Genomic DNA, 11,856 nt, shown 5'->3' on the forward strand with positions numbered 1-11,856 from the left:
TGCATGGTCAAAATATTCATCTTTCTTATTTCCAAACGTTTGAAATAGTTAGAGTGATAATGCAAAAAATCGTTCAGATTGTTCTACAAGCAAATCACTTTGCATGTTGATTGTTTGAAACCATACGCTAAATTATTGATCGAGACCCCAGCGTCAAAATCAACATGGCATCTGAAATTCAAAATGGCCGCCAAGATGGCCGCCAATTTTCTTAGACTTGATTAAAATGATTATTAAGTAATATTTTATGTTGGCAGTAAGCAGAATGGGTTTTATTAATGAAATATTTATATCTACATTTCGAAAATTTAAGATTTTGAAAGCCTTTATTCAAAATGGCCGACACAATTCAAGATGGCCGACATAATTTGGCCAAAAATTTAGATTTTCAAACTATCTAAAATATTTTGCCCACATTTCATCTTTCATTGAAAATCTTATTAAATAAAGTTCATAAACATGAGATATAGAGCCATTATTTCACTTGAACACTAGATATAGCTTGACTGACAGGTTTCCAAATTCAGAATGGCTGCCAAGATTCTCCGTCAGATGTTTTACTAACTGAACACTCATTGATTTCATTGATATTTTATGCCCATTTGAATTGGTGAGATGGTATAATTATTAAATTTTACGGTGAAAACTATCTCAAACTCTAAACAATTCACAGTGATTGACTTCCACTTCTCCTTTTACTACAAATTTGCAGCTGGCAACGAAACACATAATTAATAGGCAATTAGCTTATTGAAAAGTGACCAATAGGAACAGCTATTCAATGGGTATATTTCATAATCCACTGTCGTCAAAAATGAAAAGGGTGCCCAAATGAAGAAAAAGAGACGGAAAGAAAAATGTCCCGTTCACACAAAGAACCAAGCAGGCTTTTTAGTTAATGTGACATATGAATTCCTACATTACGAAATGTGTATCACAAAGCAAATCAACAAGATATTGGCAATACCCCTTTAAGTTCAAGAAATTCATTGAAAATGACCATTTATATATTCTCCCAATTTTACATGTAAATATGATATTGTTCCACTGTTTTCCATTTCTTTATATAATGACAATATTAAACACAATGTAAACATAATATTCACTAAGACCGAATATCAAAGCTGATTTACAGAGAAAAGGCATGTTGATATGTGGACCAAATTTCTTAAACCATTATCATTTTGTGTCAGTATTGAATGCATTCTCATGCAGTGTTGTTATATTTTCTGGTCCTTTGATCTACGCTTCCTCTTTTAGCTAGGTTTTATCAACTATCAAAACAACAGTCTTAAAGTGCCGTGTCACGGATGCAAAAATATTGCGGTCTACAGTATGCGGTATGTGTGTGTATGTGTGTGTGTGTGTGTGTGTGTAGGTTGGGGGTTGGGGGCACCAGTTAAGTACGAAGTCGTCATCGGCGAGATGCATAGCGCCGAGATGGTTTAGGCGTGGGATTTGGGCCCAAATCCCTTGTAGAGAGAGTGGGGTCAGAGGGATCTCCCCCAGGATAGAGTAGCCTTCTCATTTTAGCCGGTTCAGGGGGCTCCCCTTGGAAATATTTGAAATACAGGTATGAAATGACAGCCCCTGATGCATTTTTTGTCTAAATTTTGCGGTACTGTTGAGGGTGTTCCATCACTTTAAGGGAGTAAAGAGGCTCTCCCCTGGAAAATGTTGAAATATTGGTATTAAATGATGGTCTCTGAATCATATTTTGGGTCTAAATTGGGTCTTAATTGTGAGAAATATTATTTCTTTGCCAAAATAGCCGGGTGCAGCTTTGATAAGTATTATAGGTAACTTGTTAAAAACTTGGGAGTAGCGTGCGTCAGGCCCCTTCGGTCTGGCCCTGTATCCGGGCCTCAGTTACTCTTACAGACTTTATTAGATGTTTCAAAATAATGCATTTATCTTCGGTATTTTATTTTATCAAGCAAATATATATTTCTGACACCATGATTTCTTTTACTTCTTGAAAGATTGATGGAATTTGATGACAGTTTAAACCAGAAAGATATTCAGTAGTAAGTTTTGAAAAGTACATTTGCCAATGTATTAGGGTTAATAAGGTTTAGTGTTCTCACCTATGACATTGATTATGCTTTTTTTAGGTTTTGGTAAGATTTCTTGGAATCCCTTGAAACTGTCAATAGTCATAACTTTGTGTTCTGGATGATCAGAATAAATAATTGACACACAGATATTTCTGCTCTTCCAATTTGGACCATGACATAATTATATGATTCTTTACATAATATGTTTTATTAAAATTATTAAAGTTTAATGCATGAATGACTACATAATTTCTGATATCATGACGTGATTAATGATAGTGATGTGTGTTTGACAAATATTTTGACAAAGAATTATGTTGACTTTCGTCATAACTCCAAAACGAAAAAATATACGAAAATCTCTCTTTTAAAATTTATTTCATTTATTTACAAAATTTAAAGCGTGTGTACCTAATATTGACAGCGCTATTGAAAATCAGAAATAGGTAAGGTTTGGAAACACAGGAAAAAGTGTCTTAGTGCCATTTTAATTTCTGTCATGTTATGTGTTTTTTTTTCGAAGAGTTTTTGACATCTTATTTTTTAAAGTTTTGAAAGGCTTTGTACAAAAGTATGTATCGTTATACAATTTCTGTGAAGACAAAGATATAATGTAGAAATTCTGTATGTATAACATATTGACATAACCAGTCAGTGAACTTACTTACACAAATGTGCCCCAGCAGATACTTAATATATTTGTGTGTTTGAATTCCAGTGGAACTACACCGTTTATGGTTGCCCCACCTCATCTTTTACTTGTTACTCTTACAAGAAAATTTAATTTGACGGAACTTTTAAATTCTATTCTCATGCAGACAATAGATAAAAAGTGAAAGTATATACTTAACAATTTTCAGTGTGGTATATTTCTAAATAAAATTTTATGAAAAAAAGCCATGCAATTTTGGATCACCATTTGTACAGAATTATATGACTATTAGAAACGTTTGCATCGGCTGGCAACTTATAAATTTTGTCTCACTATTTTGGCATTCCTCAATATATTGATATCAGTAAATCAGTATTTTTCCCACATATGTTTTCAAAATAAAACTAGATATAATGGTAACGTATTTAAAAGTGTTGTTAGATAAGATAAACAGCAATACTTAACAAGTTCGTTTGTATATTTCATACCTACAGCATTAATTTTAACTAAATGCACAGTAACTTATTTTTGAAATATCTTATAAATATAACGATACAGTAGAATAAGTGTTGTGAAATGGTAACGTAAAATATGTAAAATAAGTTGCATATAGTCTTTCCTCAAACTGAACCAAGAAATACGAATTATGCTATTAAAAAGTCTTTTCATGTTTTGCAGCAAAATTCGTAGTGATTTATATTTAAAATCTGCCTAAATTTAAAATCTTTCAAATAATTTGAAATAATAAAACAGTTTTAATGAAAAAGTAACGTAACTTGAGTAAAGTATGCTATATACTGATTTTTTCTTAAACAATGTGTTTAAGAAATACTGTCATATAATGCAGTTCACATAATCACAAATTCATTCGTATTATGTTTAAAATGATATACAAGTAATGTATATGTTGAATGAATTTACAGAGGGTCAATTTATCCCACCCGTCTAGCCCCGCCTTTATTCCATAATAACGCCAATTTTGAAAAAAGTTTGTATTACAGGTAAAACCATTAAAACATAAATAAAATTAGACTATAAAACCATTTTGGTAATACTTGGGTGCTTAATATTCTGGAAAAATAGATTCAATGTGTTGATAAAAAACAATGACAATTTTCCGCCCATTTTACAATTATAAATGCGCATATTTTATGCAAAAATTGATATTTCCGGCAAAAACCTTATTTGGGTATATAGTCGAACATGTCTGCAATACAAATCAATAAAGAAATAAGAAATAACCTTACTTACCATATTTTAACACACTTTAACAAAATTTATGCAATTGTCAAAAAGCTTGGTAGCCATGCGGCGGCCATCTTGAATTTTGGCCGCCATATTGATTTTGAGGTTGGGGTCTCGATCAAATATGAAAGGCAATATGTCAAACAATAATCATGCCAAGCAGTTTGCTTGTAGAATTATCTGAACGATCCGGCCAATTTTGAGCTCTAAGCACTCTAACTAAAACTGGGCCAGATCAGGTAAAAACTAGGTCACTAGTTCAATAGGTAAATTCTATATAGACATCATTTTCAACCTATTTTAAAGATTGATTACCAATACGATATCTAGTCCAAATAAGAAACTAGGTAAGCTCGGTTTACAAACAAGATCCGTCATTAAAAAAAGAAAAAGCATAATACAATGCACACTATTAAAATATGTATTCGATTCCAGATGTATCATTTAGGATCAATAACTATGTGATTTGGTCACTTTTGTTTCTGTATTTTGCAAATTGATGAGCAGAAGTTTGCAGCTGCCATCAATGCTTTGAGCGCGTTTATGTATTCGCTATTCGAACTGAATATATTCTTTTAATATTATAAAATGAGTAAAGCTCGGTGACAGAATATTGTCCACAATATCGAACGTTTATGTGCTTAGTCTTACCAACCGTTAAAATTCTCAAAATCAGAAAATCACATTTGACTGATTTTTTAGTATCAAAGATGAAACGTTCGCTAATTTCTTATTGACATTTTATTTCAGTATAATAACTTGAATTTATTCATGGTTCTCTTACAGCTATAAAATGTTCGTCTTACATACCAAATGGAGAGATCACTGGGATATGTGACTTAACAATAGGGGCGACATGCAATTTTACGTGCTACAGTGACTTTAAAGCAGCTGACCTATTTACGAATGTAACTTGCAACGCTAGTGGACACTGGAGCATAACAAATAATCTATGCCTTGGTATGATATTATTCACATGAGTAATGTTTCTGGCAATGTTTGAATTTAAAGAAAATTTTACATTGTGTTTTAAATGTTTGAAATGCAGGTAACACATTAGTATGTGTAATAGTTCAGTTTAAATTTCCTAGTGGTGTTTTACTATTGGTCACACCCGTGTTTATTTCTGTATTCATTCTGTCCTTGTTGTCAATGTGTAATTGTATTACTTTGACTTTGTACCTTTGATAAATGCCTGTCTTTTACACACCCTTAGATACACTCCTGTAGCATTTCGTTTCGGAAGGGATAGAGTGCATGCTAGCATTCTAGAGCACAGCTGTACTAATTAAATCTTTGTTTTTATTTTTTTAATAAGTAATTTCCTGGGAGAAAAAACTTATGTAACAACATAAAATGTTTCCTAATTTTGAAATAAACTCTGTACATTATTATTATTATTATTTATTATTATTATTATTATTATACAAGATTTATATAGCGCCCTTTTAATGATAAACACGTTCAAATGCGCTTTACATATAGCAAACGCAGCCGCACGGCGCTAAACTCATGCTCTACTAGTACAGACACAGAACGATCTGACCAGAGGGACAGAGAAAGATAAAGATAGAGAACAGAGAGAGATACAGGCCTGTCCGGCTAACTTAGTCTAGCTCTTTGCGAATAGATAGTCTGGTTCTTTAACGTGCCCGATGTATAGCACCGATACACGCGAAGCCGTCTTTCCTGGGAAGAACCAGTACAGGCCTCTCAGGTGGAAGACACTCAAGAGCATCTCAGAAATTTCCAGTTGCTGGGCCGGTATTCGAATCCCGGACTTCTGGATTGGCAGTCAAGCGTGTTACTACTAGACCACCGGCCCACCAGTATAACAGTTGCAGGCGGGGAAATGTAACGAAGCGACTTCAACCACAAAAAGCAAGAAATGATAAAATTGGATAAAAGTCAGATTACATAACGGAATAAGATTTGAGTGAATGATATCCGTAAATGTAGTTTATGTGTGATGAATTTGCATATAATGCTGATAGTAGATTGAAATTAAAATTTACGCTAAAATAAACATGCAATTTAAAGTGTAGAGGGATGGATAATTGTCTTTTTTCTCTTTCACAGAGCGAATCAGTGTCACCACAGAATCGTCGTCGTCAAATGGATTACCTGTGCCAGGTGTCGCTGCTGGAATAGCGATTTTGCTATTAGCAGTCTTCTTGCTAATTGTTGCTAATATATTTCTGTTTCTAAGGTAGAGTTTTCAAATTAATTACTGTCTAAACGTAAATTTCATTTAACTTTTTATTGCAATTTCTGTAATTATGTGCAAAATGTACTTAAAGTTATCAACTTTAGCTTTTTATTGCAATTTCTGTAATTATGTGCAAAATGTACTTAAATTTATCAACTTGCCTGAATAATCAATGTGTTTAGAGAATATGAAAATATAAGTTTCATAGGAGCACACATCGGTCCAGTGGCATAATGATAATATCTTCATTTAATCCAAATACTAGTTTCAACGATATTTGATTGTTACCGATATCCTAGGTGTTATGTTCAGTGTACTGTATGTTTCAGACAAAGACGCAACTTGTCACCATCACTTAAACCACTCTTTCGCCATAGTAGAAATACCGCTTTTGAAAATAAAGGTTACAGACACAATACTGACCCCCCTGTCCAAACTACGGATATTGATTTTTATCAAAGTATCAGGTAAACAACTATTCTCCTCTTAGCTATATGTACTTTTCCAGACTTACGTTTTTCTTTTTAAATTTAGAAATTGCTTTTATATCTTTGTGATTGATGTGTTATTTGTTTGAACTTACTAGTAGCGTTATTTACGTAGTAAAAATAAAATAAAGAGTATTTGACGCTCTAGGTTGTATCACTGTGGAGAAGCAGAATTTTTGCTCTGATCTGTTTCAATTCTTATTATATCAACTTAGGTTATTATAATTGACATGATACACTTACGGAATGCTTGCCGAGCAATGATAAATAATATTGACTCGGAATCCAAAGGATCGAGGCAGTCCGACAGGCAGTCCGTTCAATAAGTGTTAAAAAGTTAATTCATGTTTTATCTAGTGAGTATTATCTGGATTTGTACCCATTTGGATTTTTCTACTCACACTTGTTATTATATCATAAACAATGCACAGTATAGTTAGAAATATACAAGACGGTAAATAGATGTATGTATTACATGTAAGCGGTCATAGTGATGTGTACATACTGAATCACTATTTCAAACGCACATCATGTTATTAATTTTATAAGCGTTTTTAAAGTTAAACGATGTGGCAGTTTGAAACGTTTACAATATTGATATCTATTATTACGATTTAAATACCTGGTTAAAAGCATGGGGATACACATGAGACATATTCGAGGCACAGTATATATTTTTTGTATTGATTATTTACATAACATGTGATAACTTTAAGATTTATTCGATCGTTTTTTAGCTTTTCTGACGGTGCTTCATCCAGCGATGAACGCATTATAGATTCCATGTACGACAATGAGCCACTTCCTCATGTTACACAAACAGAGATGACGAACGACAAAGCAAGTACATGATTCATGGCAGAAGAAAAAGAAAAAGCTTGATATGGACAAATATTAAATATGTTATCACTGTGTTCAGTTTTCTTCTCAAATAACTAACTCGAGGTTATGTGTCAGGAGTCTATGTATGAATGTTCCAGAACGGTAGAAGAACAATCAGGAAGAAAACATATAAAAAATTAAATACTGTCTGTGTATTTATAGTTATTCACTGCGGATTAAATGATTACACATAAGATTGCCTGTTTTCAAAAAGGCACTATATATGAAAGTAGCTAAGTTTTTTGTGACTTTTATGTTTTCAGGTGGTAATAGTTCGATTGCTTTGTGCATGCTCGGTCTTTTATAAAAATATGGCCAAAAATACTTCTTCATTAAATCATTATACAAAACGCATTCTAGCAAAAAATGATATTTTTCTTTGTTACAGATAAGACATATTCTTTTTTTCCAATGATGTATAATTTCACCTTCCCGTTACTACTTTAATCCTATGGAATGAAACTCTATATCTAGTAATAGGTGCAATACTATATTTCTTTATATTTACTTGATTTAGGTATATTTGATAATTTAAAGTTGAATAAGATCAATAAAATAATGCTGTTTCTAATTCTTCAATCATATTAGTCTCTCTCCAGTAACTGTATATCTCTTATTATTTGATTAAAAAATTGATACAAAGATGTTTACACCACTAACATGGTGCGGGAGCCACACTTCGTAAAATCCCATAATTGTAAGCGTATCTATAACTAATGAAGCCAAATTTGTCTTATTTGGATGAACATCAAAGTTTTTTAACATTAGTTTGTATAAAATTGAAATTATTTTCTTTGTGTTTATTTACAACTTTTAACGGTGATAAGATTAGAACATGCTTTTGTGTTTTTTTAGATAAAATTATCTCGTATCTCGTGCGCACAGCATCTTGTCTCAAGCGTGCGCACGACATCTTGTCTCGAGCGCATGATATCTTATCTTGTGCGCTCGACATCCTATCGCGTGTGCATGACATCTTATCTCGATCGCACGCCATCTTATCTCGTCCTATCTTGAGCGAACGACATTTTATCTCAATCGATCGACATCTTATCTCGAGCGCTCGCCATATAATTTAGAGTGCTCGACACATTTATCTCGTGCGCACGACATCTTATATCGTGCACACGACATCTTATCTCGATCGCTTGACATTTATCTCGATCGATTGACATCTTATCTTTATCGCACAACATTTTATCTCGTGCGCACGACATCTTATTTCGAGCTCACGACATCATATCTTTATATATTAAGGCCATTTGTGTTTATTAAGGTCATCAGTAAAACACACGAACGAATAGATAATTACGGTCTAGCCTATTCAAATGTTAATTCACCTTCCCATAAGTACAAGTTTATCACATCATTTGGGATAGCAGTGCACATAATTGGTCATACTATCTTCAAAATTAAATAAACATAATCAATTTTGCTTACTGCATGTTAGAATAGCAACAAATCTCATTTCGACTGATTGTATAAATTTGCGCATTGTCAGTAGAATATAACTGTATGATTGACCTAAACGGAAACGGGGAAATTTTTTGATATATGGGCGAACCCTACATAGAGCTACAAAATATATTTTTGTCAAGGACTTAAATTTATTCCTTTGCGTCATCACTGAATTTTTGCTTGTTTTCCAACATTTTGTGTATTTAAATTACAACCCTCCAAACACGTGAAACGGTTATAAGGATAATCGAAACAAAAGCAAACACTGTGGTAGTCGTACGTTATTACTGATGATCTAAAGTCACACAAAGCGCCTTAATATATATATATAAGATGTCGTGCGTTCGAGATAATATGTCGTGCTCACGAGATAAGATGTCTTGCGCACGAGATGATATGTTTAGCTCTCGAGAAAAGAGGTCGTGCGCACGAGATAAGATTTCGATCGCTCGAGATTAGATGTCGTACGCATGGGTTAAGATGTCGAGCGCCCGAGATAAGATGTTGTGCGCACGAGATAAGATGTTATGGGCTCGAAATAAGATGTCGTGCACTTGAAATAAGATTTAGTGCGCACGAGATAATTTTCGAGTGCTAATGAGATGTCGTGAGCACGAAATAAAATTTCGTGTTCACGAGATACGATGGCGAGCGCTCGAGATAAGATGTCGTGCGCACGAGATAATTGAATCTTAAAGAAAATAAAACATAAAAACATAACAAGCAATTTTAGCCAATATCTTATTATTTTAGATAGTCGTAATGATTGAAATTTAACCTTAGTTGTGTAGTAGATTTAACCTCCAAAAGAGACTTACAAAATTGTAAATGAACTCGCTCTATCTGATTAGCCTGACCGAAACCCCACATTTCGCTTGGAGAATTCACCTCTCCTAGTATATTGTTCCACTCTATATTAGACTAAGATAGGGTATTAGCAATAAGCTAGGTCATTAGATATTAAGTAAGTCATTCGCAGTTCAGCAATATTTGTGCACAGTAAATTGATTTGTTTAACTGTAATATAAAAAGAGGAATCTCCACAGGTTGACCAACACGACATACTTTGAACAAGTTGTTGGCTTTATTTGATTGAGCTTGTGGTGAGAGTATATAGAGTCCGATGACCTATACGTGTACGTGAAACTCAACCTTTACCCATGTGGAAATTACTGAAACCGAAAATGCGGTTTTATTAACAGATTTAATTTCTCACTAACTGCACAAAATATCATTTCAATTTATCCAACTTAAATTTCGGGTACTTAAAAAATTATAAGTCGAGAAGGCGTCAGAATTCTGCACTATGGTTGTTTGAAAGGCAGTCATTAATATTATTTCGTGTCACAATGTATGTTTTCCATGGGAAACTTTCTGTTACTGCATATATCTAATATTAAATATCGCTGATTTTGTAAAACAGCTTCATCATCACAAAACTGTACATCTGCAATCATATAAATAGGCACAGGAATATTTTGTAATCAGATTTAATGTCACAAAACTAGTTAAATAAAATGCTTACTTTTCATCAGTCTCGGACATAGATTTCCATTTTTACTTACACCCTGGTTCACAGCATCAAAGTATTAGAAACACGAGCTGTTATCACAGTGCTTCTAAACAAAACCAAGTTAACAAACGGGCAAATAACATTTAAAAGGGTATACTGGTGTAAATATTAAATTTCACTGACGCATCGTCAAATGCATAGCCAAACTTAAGTTTGGTTCTGTGATATCGCAGAATAAATAAGTCAATTTGTTTATGCCTGATGACTATATTTAATTTGCCAATTTGTGTTTCTTCGACATTTTAAAATACGGTCGAAACTTAAAAGGAACAAGACTGTTATATAACGTACAAAGCAATAGAATAACAAATTTTCCTAATTTGATTTTTATGTCATTTTTATGTTTTTAAAAGTTAAAACACATTTGAATAATTGCATGAGGCATTTCGTGAATTTACTGTAGCAATTTAATAGATACTGACAAATGTTTTTCCTGAGCGTTTGAAAATTCATTAAGTATATAGTTGTATAGTTTGTACATGTGTTACAATGCAGTAAATGTAAGAACATTTCGTAGGTAAAGTGCTACAATGTATACACTATGTATATTTAGATGTTTGAAGTCCGATCAAATCAAGGGGGATAACCACTCCAGGCTTAAACCCCGTATAAAATTTTTATTGTAATAGAAGAGTTCCTTATTATTTTCATTTTAAGTAATTACATTTCCATTTGCATCTTTGTAAAATCATAACAATAATGTAAACGTGAAAAAGGGTTTGACAGCCAGTTTTAAAGGAAGAAACATTCCTTTTTTCAAACTTATTGAATACCTTTTTATCATGTACATATTGTGTTGTGATTAAATAAATCATAGACTGATGTTCGTTATATGAGAATATAAAATCTAAGTCTTGTAAAATGCTTCTAATTCCTCCGACTTTATCGTATGTTTAAAGCTTTGTGTTTATACAAGAAATAATATATCATAAAAAGTGATTAGTCATTTGGAGAAAAATAAAACAACATCAGCATTGTTTTGCGTTTTGGATGCGGAAGCGTATATACCACAAGGACGCAGCCCGAGTGATGTAATACTACGCATCTGAACAAACCATGCGTAAAATATCATCACTAATAATAGTAATAACATATGATCATTAGCGTTTCCTTTTACATTGTAGGTTCTTTCGTAGGTCTTTTTCATCTTCTTTGAAATGTTTCGTCTGAAGGTTGTTATTTTGCACATACGCACATACAGATATTACTTGCTTTCCATTTTCGTAATCGACCAGCACAATTATTTTTTGTATATTATCTATCTTAAATGAACAATGATAGGGTGTTATAAC

At 32.9% G+C, this 11,856-nt stretch overlaps 1 long non-coding RNA gene across 1 annotated transcript; it reads left to right on the top strand.

Moving 5' to 3' along the window:
- Window positions 1–4,708: 4,708 nt before the first annotated feature.
- Window positions 4,709–7,727, top strand: LOC128557880 (uncharacterized). Its single transcript, XR_008371461.1, has 4 exons — window positions 4,709–4,914; window positions 6,034–6,163; window positions 6,493–6,630; window positions 7,389–7,727. It is a non-coding gene; the product is annotated as an uncharacterized LOC128557880 (long non-coding RNA).
- The last annotated feature ends 4,129 nt before the right edge of the window (window positions 7,728–11,856 follow it).

The sequence above is a fragment of the Mercenaria mercenaria genome, chromosome 6, assembly GCF_021730395.1.
Source record: "Mercenaria mercenaria strain notata chromosome 6, MADL_Memer_1, whole genome shotgun sequence".
Taxonomy (NCBI): domain Eukaryota; kingdom Metazoa; phylum Mollusca; class Bivalvia; order Venerida; family Veneridae; genus Mercenaria; species Mercenaria mercenaria.